At 41.9% G+C, this 10,996-nt stretch overlaps 1 protein-coding gene across 3 annotated transcripts in view; it reads right to left on the bottom strand.

Annotated features, from left to right (window-relative positions):
- fbxw7 (F-box and WD repeat domain containing 7) overlaps positions 1–10,996 on the bottom strand; it is a 360,356-nt gene that overhangs the window by 321,378 nt on the left and 27,982 nt on the right. Inside the window, exon 2 of one of the 3 annotated variants that reach the window (XM_048600812.1) lies at positions 9,814–9,868. The exons of 1 other annotated variant lie outside the window; for it this stretch is intronic. The gene's annotated coding sequence lies outside the window, so the exon portion shown is untranslated. The remainder of the gene's footprint in view (positions 1–9,813; positions 9,869–10,996) is intronic. One more of the 3 variants, XM_048600827.1, reaches the window with a different exon arrangement.

The raw sequence follows: 10,996 nt of genomic DNA, 5'->3' as shown, positions 1-10,996 counted from the left end.
GCCAGTTTATCCTACTATTTCCCTTCCCCAACCTCCAGTCTGACTCTTTTTTTGTCATGTACGCACAGAAATCAATTGAAGGGCATTGCATTCACTTCATTTTGTCAAAAAGTGGCATATGAGCAACCTTGGCAGCATCTGTGGAGGAGAAAACAGAGTTAACGTTTTGGGTCCGGTGAGGGTCACTGGACCCGAAACGTTAACTCTTTTCTCCTCCACAGATGCTGCCAGACTTGCTGAGCTTTTCCAGCAACTTTTTGTTTTTGTTCCCGATTTACAGCATCCGCAGTTCTTTTGGGTTTTTATATGAGCAACCTTTTTTTGTTTGCTTCTTAATTCTAAGGCTGGTACAAGGAATGTAAATATCTATCAGTATAGGAAAGAATGCTTTGAAAATTTGACAGACTGATGGGTGCACTGAATAGATAATAGCAATGAAGCTTCATCCGACAACCAATTTGAGCTGCACAGAAAATCTCTCTACAGGAGGGAAATTACATATTCTTCAAGCACAGTTGCACCCATGAATTTAATCATTCCAACATGGAAAAAAAATACACAACAGCATAGTCATGGGTAATTCAAAAGAACAAAAACAAACAGTGTTTGAAATAAACAATGAGCACAATTCAAATATTTCAAACATATACTGGCCTTTGGACTGAACAGGCTCAGTCACAGGTCACTTCTCAAAAGGTACACTTGTTAATTGCAATTTAATTATGTGTACTTGTATGCAGGTGGTGAGTATTAGTATAGAATTCACTTATTCCAGACTAAATCGAATCAAAAAAGGGTTTTTTTGTGGCATTGTCGTAGTATGGCCCAGAAGATCCAGGCTGAAGTCCCACAGATGTGTCACTGCACATCCAAATGAGTTAATAAAAATTATAACTAGAAGCAGACTAAAACAGGTGGTGATTGGGTTAGGTGACATACATGGTAACGTGCAAATCTGGCCTATAAAATGTGCCAATGTAGACGAGAGTTAAGCTTCCTTAACAGAAAGGAAAGCAGGTATGACCTTGGCTTTGCCACTTCCTACAAGCAGCAAAATCAGAAATAAAGCATTGCGAGATGAATGCCCATCAGTTGGATAGTAATGGGCTTCTGAACCCCCAAATTTGAATTCTTAAATGAAACATAGAAGATTGGCATGTAACAACAGATTACCTATGAGGCATGGTCAGAACTTAATTTCATAAAACAGACTGTCACTCCATCAGGAAAACAAATAATGGACTTCAACAAACTGTATTAAATAAAAACCAAAATTCTGTTTGGGGATCTCTTGACTAGCAGTACTGAATTGTGCTGAAGTGTTTGTCATGGACAGATGACTGGTTCTAATCGGTTTCAGTGATTGGAAATGGACGGCCTGTTAGATCCATTCTGAAGGCCGGTCACTGGACTCAAAACATTAATGCTGCATTCTCTCTGCAGCTGCTGCCATACTTGCTAAGCTTCTCCAGCAACCCATTTGTTTCAGATCTCCAACATCGAAAGTTGTCTTTGATTTTACTGTTGGATGAGATTTTTGTTGCAATGTCAAAATTTCTTCAAGAATACTTCCCTCAGCCTTCATTAAACAAATCAGTCATTCTATACACTGGCCAGAAGGAATTTTACTCCTGCTGTGTCCTGATTTCCTTGTTGCAGACTCGTTCCAGAAATGCAAGATACTCATACTTTGAGAATTTGGGACAGACTGTGAATCAAGGTACCACTGGAACCAAAGTAATGAGGACTGATACATAGACATACAGAAGTACTACCATCTGGCAGCATAGGCTGAAAAATGCAAGCAAAAGTACAGTACAAGCAGTGATTACAAATTGAAGGGATTCTTGCATCAGAGAACAACTGCATACCATAGGAATAGCATCCACCAGTACAAGTGGGAGATCTCATTTTAATTGTTCTTGAAATTCAAACAAAGTTGAAGTGCTGTACCTCAGCACTTCACAAACTATTCTTTAGTATGATTCCATTTTAATATTTGAAATTTTTTGATGTCAGTTCTCCAAAGCAGTATAAAAATGCAGATTTCCTTCCCTAAATACATTAGTGCATCAAACAGAATTTTAAGATAAATCAACAATAGTTACTATTAGATTAGCTTTTATTTCCAGATTGTATTGGAATTCACATTTCACCATCTGCCTTAACGGAATTTCAACCCCGTCACCAGAAAATTAGCCCAGGCCTCTGGATTACTAGTTCAGTGACATCACTACTACATTCCTCCTTATTAATTTATAGGAAAAATGGACATTTAGTATACTTATTAAAAATATCATTGAATAACTTTTCATCCCTGTTAGTCTGTATGTCTGCAAACAATAAACCCAATCAGTTTGACAATATAATGGAATTTTGTATGCAGATAGGGCACAATCCAAGGAAGAACTGAGCAGCTTTTGGCAAAGATAGATTCAGGTTCTTTTGGGGAGGTGGTGGTGTTGTGGTATTATTTGTTATGGAGAAACTGCAATAGAAAAATCGCTATACCTGTACAGCAGAATGGTCAGGAAGCCAGCTTTGAATTCAACCATGTCTCATTGCAAGTTTTTATTGAATTCAAATTCTGCCATTACAAGTTCAATGACCACAAAGCCATTGTGAATTGTTGTATAAATTCATCTGATTCAAAAAATGTTTTTAGGGAAGGAAACTGTCTTCAGCCACAATCTCATTAAATGGTGCAGCACACTCAAATGGGCCAAATGGCTTACTTCTGCTCCTGTAACTTAGCTGATCTAATAATCCCTACTCCACTGTCCTGTCTTAACCCCATAACCTCAATTCCCCTGCTGATTAAAAATCTCAGTTTTGAGTATACTTAACAACTCACCTTCCAAAGATGTCTGTGGAAAGTAATTCCACAGATTCACTACCCCTAAAAAAAAAATCTTCATATGTCACAAATGGGCAACATTATGCACTCTGGTTCTGGTTCTCCTAAAAGGGGAAACAACTTCTCACTAATCACCAACATGCCACAAAAAAAGTCTTGTTTTCAACTCCAAGGAATACAAGCCCAACCTACCCAACCACTCCTCATAGGAAAATCCCTCTATACCCAAGATCAACCTTGTGAACCTTCTGTGGCTGCCTCCAAATGACAGTATCTCTTTTCCTAGGTAAGAAAACCATAAATGTTCACAATATTCTAGGTGTGGTCTGACAAATGCCTTATACAGTTTCAGCAAGACCTCCCTGTTTTTAGCTGGATAGTTCTGCTATAACACTTGTTTCACTAAGGCGAATTGGCTGTAACACAATTGTTGAATAGTAGATGCTGTCTGGACAACACTAACTTTCTGCTGTACAGGTATAGCGATTTTCTATAGCAATTTCCATATAGCATTATTTTCTATGGCAATTTTCTATAGCATGCTTTTCTAAAGTTTGAGGTCCCACTAGAATGCAACTATCACATTAAAAGAGAACTACCTGTATTCTATTCCCTTTGAAATAAAAGGGCAACATTCCATTTATCTTCCCCATTATTTGCTGAACTTTGATCTTAGCTTTGTGATTCATGCACAAGGACCCCCCAAATCCTTGTGTACTTTAGCTTTCTGCAGTCAGTCTTTCTCCATTCAAATAATGTTCACTTCCTCCATTCTTCCTGCCAAACTTTATTTCTCCACACTACATTCCATCTGTAAAGTTTTTGCCCACTCAGTTAACCTCTCTCTTCCCTTTGTAGACGGTGATCCATAATACTGAAGTGAATTAAATTAGCTTTATTGTCACGTACTCAAATGAATACAGTGAAAAGTTTATAACAACCACTCATAGCACCATGTCAGATACAAAGGTACCCAAGTACAATCCTTAGTTACAGAATAGAGAAACGCACAAAAAGAAGTTACATTGCAGCTAAACACTGTATAACCACAGCTCAGAAAAAACAAGCAGCGAAATCAAAAGACAACCATCACAGTCTCTCTCCAAAGGCTCTCCACAACAGACCACCACAGGGGGGTCTCCACGCTGGCTGCCTCCACACTCTGCACCAGGCCACTGGTATCTCTGCCGGCAATCCCACTGACTACCAATTCCACAATAGAAGCCTGGAGTCAGAGGCAAGGAGAAGGAAGGGAGGAGAGAAGGAGAAAAAAGGAGAAAAGAACAGGTGGAGCAGAGGAGCTCCAGCTGGAGCGTCCTACTCTGCCACGATCAATTTGCCTTCCCACCCAATTGTATCACCTATAAACTTGGATAATGGAAATGAATGCATTTCGCCAAATTATTAATATATTGTAAATAATTGTGACACCAACACCCATCTTTGTAGCATTCTATTAGTTACAGTTCCCATTCTGCTTTATCCTAACTCTATTAGTTAGCCAAATCTCTACCCATAGTAGTACTCCATGAGCTCTTATTTTGTGTAACCTTACCTGCTGTCACGTATCAAATTCCTTCTGGAAATCCAAATATATTACACCTACTGGTTCCCCTTTATCTATCATGTTTGTGATCGCCTCAAAAAATTCTAATAAATTTGTCAAGCATGATTGCCCATTCATGAAGCCATACTGACTCTACCTGATTATGTATCTCTAAATGCTTTACGACACATTAACATTGGAAAAATTGTCTGTTGTAAAGTTAACTCATCCATAGTTGGCACTTTTTGTCTGGTTATAATTTTCCAATTCTCTGGGATATTTCCCCAAATATAAAAGATTCTTGGAAGACTACTACCAACATTGTAGCTATCTCTTAATATGCATGGGTGCATCCTCTCAGGTCCAGGGGACTTGAAGGCATTTAGCCCAATTAGTTTTGCTAGTACCTTTTCTCTGGTCATAGTTATTATATTTACTGTCTTCCTGTGAATCACGTACCTAGATAGAATTTAATAAGTGAGAGCCAGATTTGACAGGCATTTTGAATATATTGATTTAGATATTATTGGTTTAAATATTAAGGTAGGTGCGGATAACTTTAAATCAACCATCCCATATAATGTGGTCCTCTGTCCTGTTAATGGCAGTAGATTACCACAAAAAGATTATACTATAACTGATGAGACTGTGAAACTGAGCAACTAGAGCTTAATTGATCATTTCAAATAGTTATGCCCTTGGACGAGACCAACTTCTCATTTTGAAGCTTTGGAACCAACATAAATTTTAACTAAGGGCATCTTTAATTTTTTTTTAAAAAAACCATAGAAAAAGGTATGCTAGATGTTCCATCTTTAGGTCGCTCATAGCACACATTACTCCAAAACAAACCTGATTTTCTTAATGGGTTTTCTGGTGTAACCGGTTTCATTTCCAGTTCAGTGCAAAAAAAGTGCTGCCCTTTTAGCTTCAGAAGTTAGACATTTCAAACAAAAAATTATTAAAACTACTGGCTACTAAAACAGGAGCCTTAGTGGAGGCAAGTAAGGGTATGAACGTCAAATATTTAAGCTGAGATGTTGCACTTTTGGTGTAATGAAGATTGTTTTCCCATGGAAAACAGTGCAGATAATTATTCATTGTTGCATAACTCAAACACCACAAAACATTCCAAGTTGAAAAACATTGATTCATCGTGGTTTGAGAAACTGGAGTAAAGTCTCAAATTAAATGCACGTTGCAAGTCATCAACTGTTGGATTGTTTGACAAAAAAACTGCATGTGCAAAGAAATAGTTAGGGGACCTCAGTCTCAAATATAATGCTCTGTAGAGAATATAGAGGTTTGAATTTATTTGTTTTGGAATTTTGGTTGTGCATGTTTAGCAATTCCAGCAAGAAGGGAATCTGTTAATTTTATATTAGTTGTGAACAAGTGGTTGACATCAACTTGGGATTCACTTGCGTCCTTACGAATACAAACAGTCAAACTTTGATGGTAGGATTAGGAAATGCATGCTTCCAACATGTATTTCTAAATAAGAATTCTAAGAGCTTAGAAAGATTGGTTGCAGTTTAATCCTTCAACTAGTTTTATGACATAGAACAGCTTCCATCTGTAAACTGGGCAGCATGTCTACTGCTTTTGAAAAATAAGTCAGTCATCAAATTGGGATCTGTAACTTTATTCTGCATTTACTCCTCCTGTGGATATCCCACATCTATGATGCATTCTGTATGAGACAACAGGAAAAAGAACTGTAAAATAAAATGTGAACACAGCAATTTAAAAAATTAAGCCTTCAACAGAATACATAATTCTCATACATATCAATTTAATGAGATGCATGCATGACAATGGCAATTAAGTATACACTAGACCAGTTTAAAGGTTCCTAAACATACTAAGTCAATCCTTAGAGCTTATCATCCATTACCGGCCAATCAAGATTTTGACATGGGAACAGTAAAGGAGTGCACCATTTCCAGAATTGTAGATATTTTTTCATCAACCTGTTCAGAGGTACTATGACACCTCTGGAGCAGGTGGATCTTTAAGCCAGGCATCTGGCTACACTAACCCTATAAAACAAAAAGGTAAAGTCATCACAGTCCTACTGGACCACAGGGCTGAGAGCGCACGAGAATCATGGGAAGAATCTGCCACCTATGTCATAAAGTTATATAGCATGATAACAGACCCTATAGTCTAGCCAATCCATGCTGACCATAATCGCAAACTAAAATAGCCCCACCTGCCTGCACTAGGCCCATATCCTTCCAAACATTTCTTATTCATGTGCAGACTGGATAAGTACATCAATCCTATTCACTTATTAACTGCATGTTGTCTGACCGACCGGGTCTTTGTCAAGCAACACCATGAGTTTGGAAAGAATATCCTGGTTCTCTTTACAGAGAAGGAACTCTAGAGGGGAGGCAAGAGTAATTGCTCTTGACAACAGGGCAGCCATTGAAGGATTGAAGTATAGATATGCCCTGGAAAAAACAAAGTCAATGGGAAATCAAGGGGAAAAAAAAAAAAAAAAACAAACTGAATTTGTCGAGTCAATCCAGACGCAAAGTTAGATTTTTGTTCAGGGTCAATCTCAGGCCCAGTGCATAGTTGCACAAGTGCCTCAAGGTAACATGCTAGGTCCAATGATTTCAATGACCGTCCCTTTTGTCAGGTGGTCAGTAGTGGGGATGTTCATTGATGATTGCACAATGATCAGCAGCATTTACATGTCTGCAGATAATGAAGCAGGCCATGTCCAAATGCAGCAAGAACTGGACAACATCCAGACTTGGGATAATCAAGGGTAAATGAAGTGAAATTTGCAATACACAAGTGCCAGATAGTCACTGCCTTCAACAAGACAGTATCCAACCATCTCTTGACATCCAATGGGGAACCACTACTACAGCTTTTGGCACATACCACCTACCAGAAATTATTGGACCAGCCATAGAACAAGCAAGAACGAGAACAATACAGCTTGGCGAGCAAGTCAACAACCTCATAGAACAGTCTCTCCAAGAGAAGATCAGAGGCCAGTAAGTCACGTCATGTAACTCATCACCTGACTCCTCAAAACATGCACACCATCTAAAAGACAAGTCAGAGGTATGATGTAATGTCCTGCATTTGTCTTGATGAGTGCGCCTCAGTAACACAAACTCAACAACTTGGAACCAAGTAACCTCTCTTGATTGGCACTCTATCCACTCTCTCCCTCCACAAATGCACCGTGGCAGCACTATGTACCATGCATAAAGTACAGCACATCAGCAAATCATGATAAACTTTTGCAGGTACATTTACGAATTGTGTAACACAGGAACAGATAATCAAATACCATTATCTGTGCTCCAGCTGAACCATCTCAGCTTTTCTCACTTAAAACCTACCATCATAAACATTTCACAAATCTCAACATGAACCTAGGTGTGTCATCCTTGCGTTTCTCCTAGGTACCTGCTTACATCTGTCACAGTCAAAACATTGCTCAGATATAGGCTGTATCACAACATCCATTTCCAGGAATAGCAGGAACTGCAGATGCTGGACAATCTGAAATAACAAGGTGTGGAGCTGGATGAACACAGCAGGCCAAGCAGCATCAGAGGAGCAGGAAGGCTGACGTTTCGTGCCTAGACCCTTCTTCAGAAATGGGGGAGGGGAAGGGGGATCTGAAATAAATAGGGAGAGAGGGGGAGGCGGATAGAAGATGGATAGAGGAGAGGATAGGTGGAGAGGAGACAGACAGGTCAAAGAGGCGGGGATGGAGCCACTAAAAAGGTGAGTGTAGGCAGGGAGGTAGGGAGGAGATAGGTCAGTCCAGGGAGGACGGACAGGTCAAGGGGGTGGGATGAGGTTAATAGGTAGGAGATGGGGGTGGGGCTTGAGGTGGGAGGAGGGGATAGGTGGGAGGAAGGACAGGTTAGGGGGGAGGGGAGATTTTGAAGCTTGTGAAGTCCACATTGATACCATTGGGCTGCAGGCTTCCCAAGCAGAATAGGAGTTGCTGTTCCTGCAACCTTCGGGTAGCATCGTTGTGGCACTGCAGGAGGCCCAGGATGGACGTGTTGTCTGCGGAATGAGAGGGGGAGTTGAAATGGTTCGCATTTGTTTAGTGCGAACTGAGCATATTTGTTCTGCAAAGCGGTCTCCAAGCCTCCGCTTGGTTTCCCCGATGTAGAGGAGACTATAACGGGAACAGCGGATGCAGTATACCACATTAGCAGATGTGTAGGTGAGCATCTGCTTGACGTGGAAAGTCTTCTTGGGGCCTGGGATGGGGGTGAGGTTGTAGGGGCAGGTGTAGCACTTGCTGCGGTTGCAGAGAAAAGTGCCGGGTGAGGTGGGGCTGGAGGGGAGTGTGGAGCAGACAAGGGAGTCACGGAGAGAGTGGTCCCTCCGGAAAGCAGATAAGGGTGGGGAGAGAAAAATGCCTTTGTGGTGGGGTCGGATTGCAGATGGTGGAAGTGTCGGAGGATGATGCGTTGGATCCGGAGGTTGGTGGGGTGGTACGTGAGGACGAGGCGGATTCTGTTTTGGTGGTTATTGCAGGGAGGGGGTGCGAGGGATGAGTTGCGGGAAATGCGGGAGATACGGTCGAGGGCGTTCTTGACCACTGAGGCGGGGGGGGGGGGGGGGGGGGGGAAGAACCCCCGCCCCCCCGCGGGAGTTTCAAAATCTCCCCTCCCCCACCGCATCCCAAAACCAGCCCAGCTCATCCCCGCCTCCCTAACCTGTCCTTCCTCCCACCTATGCCCTCTTCCCACCTCCTACCTACTAACCTCATCCCACCCCCTTGACCTGTCCGTCCTCCCTGGACTGACCTATCTCCTCCCTACCTCCCACCTGCATTCACCTTTACTGGCTCCATCCCCGCCTCTTTGACCGGTCTGTCTCCTCTCCACCTATCTTCTCCTCTATCCATCTTCTATCCGCCTCCCCCTCTCTCCCTATTTATTTCAGATTCCCCCTTCCCCGTTTCTGAAGGGTCTAGGCCCAAAACGTCAGCCTTCCTGCTCCTCTGATGCTGCTTGGCCTGCTGTGTTCATCCAGCTATACACCTTGTTAACCCATTTCCAGGAGTTGGTTACCTGTAGGTTTCTCTATTGTCATGAATCGGAAGTGCATGCAAAGATGTAAAATAACAAATTACTTCTTTTATTACAGACATTTAATTTTGTTTTAAAGAAAATCAAAATCTCTTAGCAAAGTAGGTAAAGCAAGATAGCTAGATTTAAGTTGTAAATATTTAATTATATTTAGTCTATAAGAGGTGTCCACTAAACAAGGAAGAACCAAGAATTCCCTAATGGAAGTGTGGGAACACTATGAGCAATAATCAACACAATATTTACAACTGTACTGGCATACCTGTATTGTAGCAATCCTTAAACAGCACAGATGAGAATACAATAGAATAAGTGATTACCTCTTCATAGTTACCTCTTCACTGTTTTAGATGAAGGTAACAGCTTCACTGTTCCCTAATAATGCAGAAGATCATGATTAATTTTAAGCCACATGAAAACACAGTTAAATGAAAAATGTTGGCACAGGTAAACCCAGCCAGTGAGATTTAAATGGTTTTAAATAACTTGTGTTCTGCTGATAAGGCATTTGAAAATGTTTCATCCTGCCCTGAGAAATGAACTAGCAAAGCATCTAAATGCCTATTTTAAAAACTCAAACTGCCCAAGATGCACAACTGATGTCCCTATTACTCCCTTCCTTACATGTTGTGCAGAACCAGTCAGGAACTGGCCAAATGACTGGGTGAATCTCTACGAATAGTTTTCAGCAAGGTGTCTAATTACACAGTGAAGGGTTCCTTCAAAATTGCGCAGTTCATACAAGACTTGTGTATCAAAAGCAATGCAGTATCAATGTGGTACAGAGATAAAAAAGGTATAAAGCTGGATGAACAAGCAGGCCAAGCAGCATCAGAGGAGCAGGAAAGCTGACGTTTCGGGTTGAGACCGTTCTTCACAAATGGGGGAGGGGAAGGGGTTTCTGAAATAAATAGGGAGAGAGGGGGAGGCAGATAGAAGATGGATAAAGGAGAAGATAGGTGGAGAGGAGACAGACAGGTCAGAGAGGTGGGGAGTTAGGGAGGGGATAGGTCGGTCCAGGGAGGACGGACAGGTCAAGGAGGCGGGATGAGGTTAGTGGGTAGGAGATGGGGTGGGAGGACAGGTTAGGGAGGCGGGGACGAGCTGGCCTGGTTTTGGGATGCAGTCGGGGGAGGGGAGATTTTGAAGCTTGTGAAGTCCACATGGCAACCCTGCAGCCCAAGGGTATCAAAGCGAAATATGAGGTGCCGTTCCTGCAGCTTTCAGGTAGCATCGTTGAGGCAATGCAGGAGGCCCAGGATGGACATGTCGTGCAAGGAGTGGGAGGGGGAGTTGAAATGGTTCGCGACTGGGAGGTGTAGTTGTTTGTTGCGAACCGAGCGTAGGTGTTCCGCAAAGCGGTCCCCAAGCCTCCGCTTGGTTTCCCCGATGTAGCAGAGGCCACAACGGGAACAGCGGATACAGTATACCACATTAGCAAATGTGCAGGTGAACATCTGTTTGATGTGGAAGGTCTTCTTAGGGCCTAGGATGGGGGTGAGG

This window comes from Rhincodon typus, chromosome 1 (assembly GCF_021869965.1).
Source record: "Rhincodon typus isolate 14 chromosome 1, sRhiTyp1.1, whole genome shotgun sequence".
In the NCBI taxonomy this organism is placed as follows: Eukaryota; Metazoa; Chordata; class Chondrichthyes; order Orectolobiformes; family Rhincodontidae; genus Rhincodon; species Rhincodon typus.
This window is presented reverse-complemented; position numbering and strand designations above follow the sequence as displayed.